The 8743-nt window shown below is 33.8% G+C and overlaps 1 non-coding gene across 1 annotated transcript; it reads left to right on the top strand.

Moving 5' to 3' along the window:
* Positions 1–278: 278 nt before the first annotated feature.
* On the top strand, positions 279–386 carry LOC118532934 (U6 spliceosomal RNA). Its single transcript, XR_004915958.1, has one exon. It is a non-coding gene; the product is annotated as a U6 spliceosomal RNA (small nuclear RNA).
* The last annotated feature ends 8357 nt before the right edge of the window (positions 387–8743 follow it).

Below are 8743 nucleotides of genomic sequence, written 5' to 3'. Positions count from 1 at the left end.
CCAAAAAATTATAGAATTATATTGCGTGTGTGTAAGTGTATGTGGTGTTGGAGAGGAGATGCTTGAAAACATAGACTTGATTATATTCATGAATTGAGAAGTATTAATGTGGTTTTGATAAGTGATCTGCGCATTTCAAAAATTAAAAACTGCATCTTTCAAGTAGGTAATGCTATTTGAAGTTGACAAAAATTTAGGTAAATTTTGCCCTGATATTACTAATAAAATGGTATAGTTTTATGTATTTTAATTGAGTCAGTTGTATTCAAAGTATTATTGTGCTCACTTCAGCAGCACATATACTAAAATTGGAATGATACAGAGAAGATTAGCATGGCCAAAGCATTATTAAGTCTACCACTAAGTATGTAATTTATTGCTTTTGCAATATTAAACCTAATTTCTATTACAGATAGTTGGAGTCAATTATTTCCTCATTATAGATTTTCCTACACATGTAACTAATATACAAATATTAATTATAAAATGAGATTCACATATCAAATTGTTTCCAATCTGTACTTCATTGAAAATCAATTCAAAAAACAAAAAACAGTTTTTGAGAAATACAATTATCATGGATGTAAAAGCTCTGAAAACTCTCCTATAATTTTATGAAAGTGTATATTGCTCTTGGTAGTAAGTATCTATTAGTTGATATCATGTTTTCTAAGTTACTTGACAAAAACAAACTTAATTCTGATTCTTTGGCATGCTCTAAGTCTTGTAACAGGCTCCAAAAAAACGGGTTTTGAGACAAACCAACCTGAGAAAACAAATCTTAGAAAAGCCCTGGGTTTTGCAAAAAAAGTGCCTGGGGCTTTTTTGAGAAAGCTGCAAGTTTTTCCAAGATTGTGATAAGCTGGCTGTTCATCCAGATGAAACTTAGACACAATGCATGCATTAAATGTGTTGAGAACATGACAGCTTTCTCCCAAATTTGATTATAGAAATATGGCAATGACACACACTATCAATTTGTTAATTATCCAGGATCCTGTTATCACAACCCTGTTTGTTGTTCTCACAAAAAGAAGGAAGGAGAAAATCTAGAATAATTTTTTTTTCTAAAGATATATGAGGAAATTGGCCCCAAAATTCTTTTCTGAAAAATATGTCATGACAGGAAAACTCAGGGGACTCTTAATCTGCTTCTAATTAACGGGACATATTGGTCTTAAAACAACATATCTGATTCAAACTTTATTCCGGTATTTTTTGCACAAAAACAAGAAGTATGTATATTAAAGTGAAAGGGTGTCATCTCTCTTTTTTTTTTTTTTTTTGTACTCCACATTTTCCTGAAGAATGGTGCCCCTGACCAAAGGGCAAAAACAAGAATACAGAAAGAAGGACATTACATTGAACAAAAATAGTAAGTTTTGCTTCCATGAATGCACTGGGCTTTGACTGCTCCCAACCTTTTTATAGAATTCATTATGTTATCAAACCTTCAAAAGAAATGTCTTAGTAAAAAAAAAAAAAAATTAAAAAAAATCAATAAAAATAAAAACAGTACACATAGTAGTGAAATAACAAAAAAAAAAAAAAAAAACTTAGTGAAACAACCCATGTTTGTACTTTTCTAATACACTCCCATAGTAATTTTTTTGTTCTTCACATAGAGTCCCTGACACATGGTTCCTTCTTGTGCTACTTTCTTCTTTCTCCCATTGGCAAGTACCTTGAGAATTGGGATTGTGTCTTATTTCTGTCTCTTTGCCATGTGGCATCTACATAGCCTTTGCTAAGATGAACGCTGCACAACTATTTTCAATGTTAGATGAAGACGGGGTGAGCGGGTGGTGGTGTAAGTTTTGTAAACAAGACTGAAAATAGATTTAATGGAACTCTCAAACAAAAGTACTTATTTTAATATTTCCATGATTTTTCATGGACCTTCTTACTTTGAGATTTAAAATTGTATATGTGAAGTCAATATGAACCATGAGTTCCTAATTCCAAAAGAAAGCATTCGAAATTGAAAAGAAATGTGAATGTGCCCATCTTTCTCACTAAGACAACTTGGTTGACAAATGAATAAATCAGTTGCTTTTGACATGATTTTTGGTATGACAATTTAAAATTAATCTAATTCAACTGTCACAGTCAAGATAATCAGATGTTAGGGGTACCTGGGAGGCTCAATCAGTTAAGCATCTGCCTTCAGCTCAGGTCATGATCCCAGAGTTCTGGGATGGAGTCCATTAAACAATACAATGTGGAGGTACAGAAAATGATTTTTTTTAACTCAGAACTTTATGGAAGTCGCAACATAGTTTATGAACAGAACCTCTGATATATATTTGATATGTATTTCATGATGTAATATACATTATTCCAGGCATAGATATGTACAGCAAACCACAGGGTAATTAAGAGATTTCAAATCTCAAGTTCTGACTTTTTATCATTATAGCAACATGAAAATTCTTAATAAGTAAAGCTAAGGCATTCTCTCAGATTTTTTCCTGTTTTATTTTAATTTATCTTATAGCAGTGGTATCACTTGTGAACCAACAACTCCAAATGAAAATTAGGACTCCTACAAAAATCTGCCTAATGCAAAAACACCTCAGTATTTTTGTACTGAGTAGAGATAACTCTATTTTACTGGATACAAAAATAAAGTTACATGATATCATTTACCTGGGCTTCAGAGGGCATCTTAAGATTCAATGCTCCTGTATTTTTCTTTCCTTATTCTGAGAAACCAGCCCTCTACCTGTAAAACATCACAAGCACTATGAAAATATACCTGATTCTGTTTGACACAGGAAGTTCCATCCCTTCACTTGGATTATGGTAGGGAGACCATCTATATATTAAGCATTGCTAAAGCATTGTGAATCAAGAAACAGATCAATTTATTTTGAACTTTGACATTCTTCTCTATGCTAGTAACGTCATGAATGCCATTCAAAGACTTTCTGCAGAGCATATGAGGATTTGTTTCATGTCCAAAGAAAGTGAGAAAAATAGGTTGGAAGAATTGAGGGCATAAATATCAATAATTGCAAGATTATAATTGATTATCAATAATCAATATTATTATCAATGTCTCTGCATCTCCTCACCAATGTTTATTGTTTTTTCTCCTAAATGTTTCTTGAATCTATTTTCTTCATTCCTTAGATTTTATTAAATTAGTATCATCTTTGGACTGCACTTCTGCCATAGCCTAAGTCCTGGTACTCTAACTTTTTATCTGATCACCTTCATATCCATCCCAAATGACACTGCAAGACTCTTGCCAATGAGGTAAGAGTCTGGCCATGATCTTCCTTCAAACTGCCCTGCACACTGAGTAAAAGTCAGCCCGGTTTCTGTGAGATGACACATAGACTCCAGACAAGTTTTGCAGACTCAGTGCTCTGTAACACTAAGCTATCAGCGCTCACTCTCTGTATTTGCATGTGTTGGTCCCACTCAAATTGTGTGACAGGTGCATAAGGGGAGTGAGGTGAATTGCATGCTTAGAGAAAAAACTATAATGCCTACTCAATAATTTGAAGAATCTGGGTTTTGATCTTTACTTTCCACTTAGTAACTGTGTGGTCATTTGCAGGTTATTTAATCTTGAATTTCTGTTGAGACACTGAGAGGGGAGGAAAGGATGGGAGAAGAGAATATTGGAGAGGAAGGAGAGAAGTGGGAGGGAAGGGAAGGGGAGGGGAGGGGAGGGGAGGGGAGGAGATTAAATGAGCCAGGGAGATTAAGGTGGTCAACCATGTTTAGGGAATGCAGTCTCTCAAAAAGGGGAAGCTATTTCATAAAAGAGGGTGCTGTGGCAAAATACCAGCAGGATCATTTTGAGCTGAAGATTTCAATGCCTATTTCAAATATTAATTTCGCCTTTATATCACCATGTGTGTAGTTGTATGGAGTATCGGTGTTTCTAGTAAAACATGGAAGGAAAAACAACAGTATATATTAAGAAAATGGCAACTCGCTGTTGGGGATAAAACATTGCATGAGTATTTTTTTAAAACTTCTGAAAGTGAAATGTTGGCTAAATACCTTAGGTTTTCTATGCTTGCAACAGACATCTGGATATTGGAAACATCTAGTTTGTTAATGCCATCTGAAGAAAAATACAAACAGATGAAATGTTGTCTGTTACCTGGAGGTTATAAAAGCTTCCTAAAACAAGAGGGCAAAGACACCCACCTCCATTCATAGCCTTTCCTCAATTATTCTACAGTTCCCTAACTCTGGAATGCATCCAGCCTGCTACAGCTGTATTTGTAAAATCACCTCTGGGTTTGCAGACAACCTCCTTTCCAAGACCTTGCAATCAATGATCCTCTCCTTCTATTTAATGTTAAGTGTGGCTTGTAGGTGCCACTGATGGAACTCTTCAAAAAGCCAGATGTGACTTTGGTAAGAGATTAAGTATTATCTTTAATTAATGGATCTATGAAAAGAAAAGAAAATCCAAAGCTACAAGCTCTTCATATCCTAGACGCAGGCAACTTGACATTTGCATTGAAATCCCTTCATTTTGTCTTTTATAGAATAATGCCTTCCCTTTATCTTTTAAATTAAACATTGTATAATGTTCACTGAAGAACAAAATCATATCACTGTGAAAGTCATGTTCAAAGATGTGCTGTGGAATTTTAAGTGCAGGCCAAGAAATTTATTGAAGTGGACCAAACTGATACACAAAACCTCTCTGTTATGGGTTTTTGCACAATGCTATCAGCACCTTATAATACATTATTTCATTTTCTTCTTATTAAATAAGTTGTAATTACCACTGCAAATCCCTCTTTAAAGCATGCTTTTAAAAAGTGTGTATTTAATTTTTTGCAAACCTATAAACTGATTTTGGGGTTTTGGCTAGTGAAAACTCAAAACATTTTATCTGATACACTTCTATGCTGAATATATCTTTATCACATTTCATAAAAGATTAATGTATGGACTAACATGAAAACATATATTCGTATACAGATGCCATTACTAAATATGTTTAAATTATATACCTATCTATATGTACATATACCTTTTATATATTTAGTTATTATATATGGGAGATAAGGCATTTTCTTTCTTTTTTTTTTTTATTTTTTTTTTAAAGATTTTATTTATTTATTTGACAGAGAGAGACACAGCGAGAGAGGGAACACAAGCAGGGGGGTGGGAGAGGGAGAAGCAGGCTCCCCGCGGAGCAGGGAGCCCGATGTGGGACTCGATCCCAGGACCCTGGGATCATGACCTGAGCCGAAGGCAGTCGCTTAACCAACTGAGCCACCCAGGCGCCCAGGCATTTTCTTTCTTTAAAAACAACGATCTTACCATAGTTTAATATACATTAAAATATTTTAACTGACACTCTTACTTCCAAGAAGATAAAAATTTAAAATTGACAATATGCATCCTGAGTTTGCATTTACGTTTTTTCACTATAAAGCATAATTTGGTAGCCTGCTCTTGGCTGGGCAGTTTGGAATTAGCCTTTCTAATTACTAACCTAATTTGCAGCTTAACTTGTTGCACATGTCCAGAGGTTATCGTTTTCAGCAAAACTGAAAAAAAAAAAAAATGAATGAGAAAGTAACTAGATAAAATTGTTCTTAACGATTGGAAAGAAGTCTGGAAAAACACGACCAGGCTAAAATTCACTTAAAAGTTAAATCCTCTTCTGTCTTACATGCAGTGATAGTGTAGAGGGGAAAGCTGTGTGAGATAGGACACCATATATTCAATTTATAAGGTCTTTTTAAAGATTTAATTAACACTTATTTTAGAGGAGAGAGAGAGAGCGGGGAGGGGGGAAGGGTACAGAGGGAGGGGGTTGGAGAGAGTACCAAGCAGACTCCACATTGAGAACAGAGCCTTGACATGGGGCTCCATCTCATGATCCTGAGATCATGACCTGAGCCAAAACCAAGAGTCAGACGCTTAACCAACTGAGCCACCCGGTGCCCCTCCAATTTGTACTTTTTATTTCTAGCTAATAATATTCTATGTATGTAAATATGTGACTCTGCTCTGTCATTGATATAACTGGCTAATAATGAAAGAATTAACTCAGAAAATGCAAATCTCCAGAGCCTTTATTTTTATTTTAAATAATAACTAATTTTCAAGCTTGTACTACATGTCAAATATGATGTTTAGTTTAATTATGTTTCTATAATTAAGCAATAGATGGTCACTTACAAAAATTTGTAAAATACAAAAATATAGACAAGTAATTTTAAGTATGATTTTTACAGGCACAGTAGATCCATTATTCATAACTCTTACCAATAATCAATACTCCTGCAAACTGGATATGTTATATTATTCCTGTGTAACATGAGATGACTAAAGTTCCAGGGTTGATGTAATTTGTCCACATAGTGGAACCAGGATATCATGTAAGTTCAGATGGACTTTACATTTTTTTTTTTTTTCTTGTGCAAGTTGTTTTTAAACTTTGAGATTGGGAGTCCCTGGGTGGCTCATTTGGTTAAGCGTCAGACTCTTAGTTTCAGCTCAGGCCATGATCTCATGGGTCATGGGATCAAGCCCCATATCTGGCTCCATGCTCAGCGGGGAGTCTGCTTGAAGACTCTCTCCCTCTGCCCCTCCTTCCACTCTCTCTCTCTCTCTTAAAATAAATAATACATCTTAAAAAAAATAAACTTGGAGATTGGAAAGATCATTCTTATTTTGTTATTATTATAATTATTTTTTTTAAGAAGTACTTACACATAAGAGGAAGCTTTATGTGGTAGGCAAAGCATACTCTCTGAAGGTCCAAATTTGAATCCTGTATCTTTGGTGTTCTTGCTATGTGACTTTGGACAAGTTAGTTATCTTGTCTTTGTCTCCATTTACTCATCTTTAAATAGTAGTACCTACTTCATAGAATTCTTTAAGTACTAAGGTGTTAAGATTTCTAGAGTAACAAGAACACTGGCTATAATATATTACATACTTAATAAGGGCTAGCTATAAGTATAGTGACTGTAATCATCATCATCATCAAGGAATGCAAAGTCACAACATTAAAACAAAACAAAAAACAAAAGCAAAAAAAAAAAAAAAAAAAGGAAAAAGACTCCCCAAATTAATAGCATCTGTTGTTATGGTAAATAAATTTAAAACAAAAAAAATAATATGAACAAAAACAAAGATTATTTGTTCCCATGAAAAGACAGTTGAAAATCTTATAATGATACATTTTTATTTCCTAAATACTGATTTTCTTAAATGTTTTATTAATTATTATGGGGAGTGATTTCAGTAAGATGCTGAAATAGGAGATTCCAGCTCTCATTCCTCCATAGAAACACCAATTTAACAACCATCCATGGACAAAAATACCTTGATTTCTTTTTGCTTACTTGCTAGTATCTAACTCATTAATTGTCAATAAAATTAGTAGACTATGATCATGTGTCTATATCATTATATTTTAGGTTTCATTTAGGCATCATTTTCACTCTGGAGAAGATTTTGAGTATCCAGAGATCATATGCAGAACTCTAAAAAGTATCATTCCCTATGCTTTTTATTCAAGACATTTTATTTAACATTACCTATGAGCCAGGTACTCTACTATGTGCAGTATCAAATAAGGCTGAGGATTAGAATATCCATTATAAAATAAGATAACAAAATGCTCTATGGACAGTGACTTATACCATTGAGGTTATTTATAGTTTACTTGGTTAATAGCTTTGTGTTGGTAGCTCAACAGTTTCTTCAAAGACCCAAAAAGATTTTTTCTTTCCTTATGATTTTAGCATAGTTTCTTTTGTCCTCCTGAGTGTCACTTCAGACTTATGACATGGATGCCACATCCCAAGCATCATTCTTGCTATCTGGTCAAGAATAAGGGGAAAATGATAACAGCAACAAGCTCTTTTCTTCATCTGTCCCATTTTATTAGACAGGAGAAGAAAAAAATTATTGTATTCCCAAGGCAAAATTCTCATTAGCCAAAATCATGTCACATGGTCAAATCTAGTTATAAGGAAAGACATAAAGTACCTATTGAAAATGAATAGGATTTTCATGTTTGATTAGATTTGAGGATGGAGATATGTAATTTTTTTTTAAAAAATTGATTTTCTCTTCATAAAAAGATAGAGGTTTGGTAGCAGTTGGTTAAAATATAACAAGATCTACTACATGTAGCTAATTTTGTTCTAAACCAGAAGTACTGTGCATATCTTCTTTACTCATATGATACCCACACAATAAATATTAAGTATCTATTGCATAACTTATAAAAAAAAAACACTGTACTAAAGTTGAAAATATAATGTTGAACAAATAGAAGTAACCCCTGCCATACTGGCAAATTAGGAAATTACAATCCACTGCAAACACAGGCTAGTCCACATTGCATGGAAGAAGATAGTAAGAAAATATTAAGAGGAATTCCCCTTACAATGCACTGTTTAAAAATCACTTCCCATAGCAAGCGATGTCTAACCTTAAACTAAAAATAAACAGAAGTCACTTAGGTAAGAATTTGAGTACACAAAGTAATTTACACTATTTTTAAGGCAATAAGGACCATCACAAGAGTTTAAGCAGAGGAACTAAATGTTTGGCTTTGGATTTGGGGTAATATCCCACAGGTTCCAAAAAGAATAATTGTTTGTAGGTTAACAGGGTTTAACAGAAAAATAATAATTAATTAGCTCTTACGGTAATGCTGATGAGATATGATAGTGCTTGAACTATGTAGCAAAAGTGGAAATAAAATCGACTGAATCAAGGGATATGAGGATGT

This window comes from Halichoerus grypus, chromosome 3, assembly GCF_964656455.1.
Source record: "Halichoerus grypus chromosome 3, mHalGry1.hap1.1, whole genome shotgun sequence".
NCBI classification, from domain to species: Eukaryota; Metazoa; Chordata; class Mammalia; order Carnivora; family Phocidae; genus Halichoerus; species Halichoerus grypus.
Note: the sequence above shows the minus strand (reverse complement) of the source record. Positions and strands in the feature narration are given on the sequence as shown.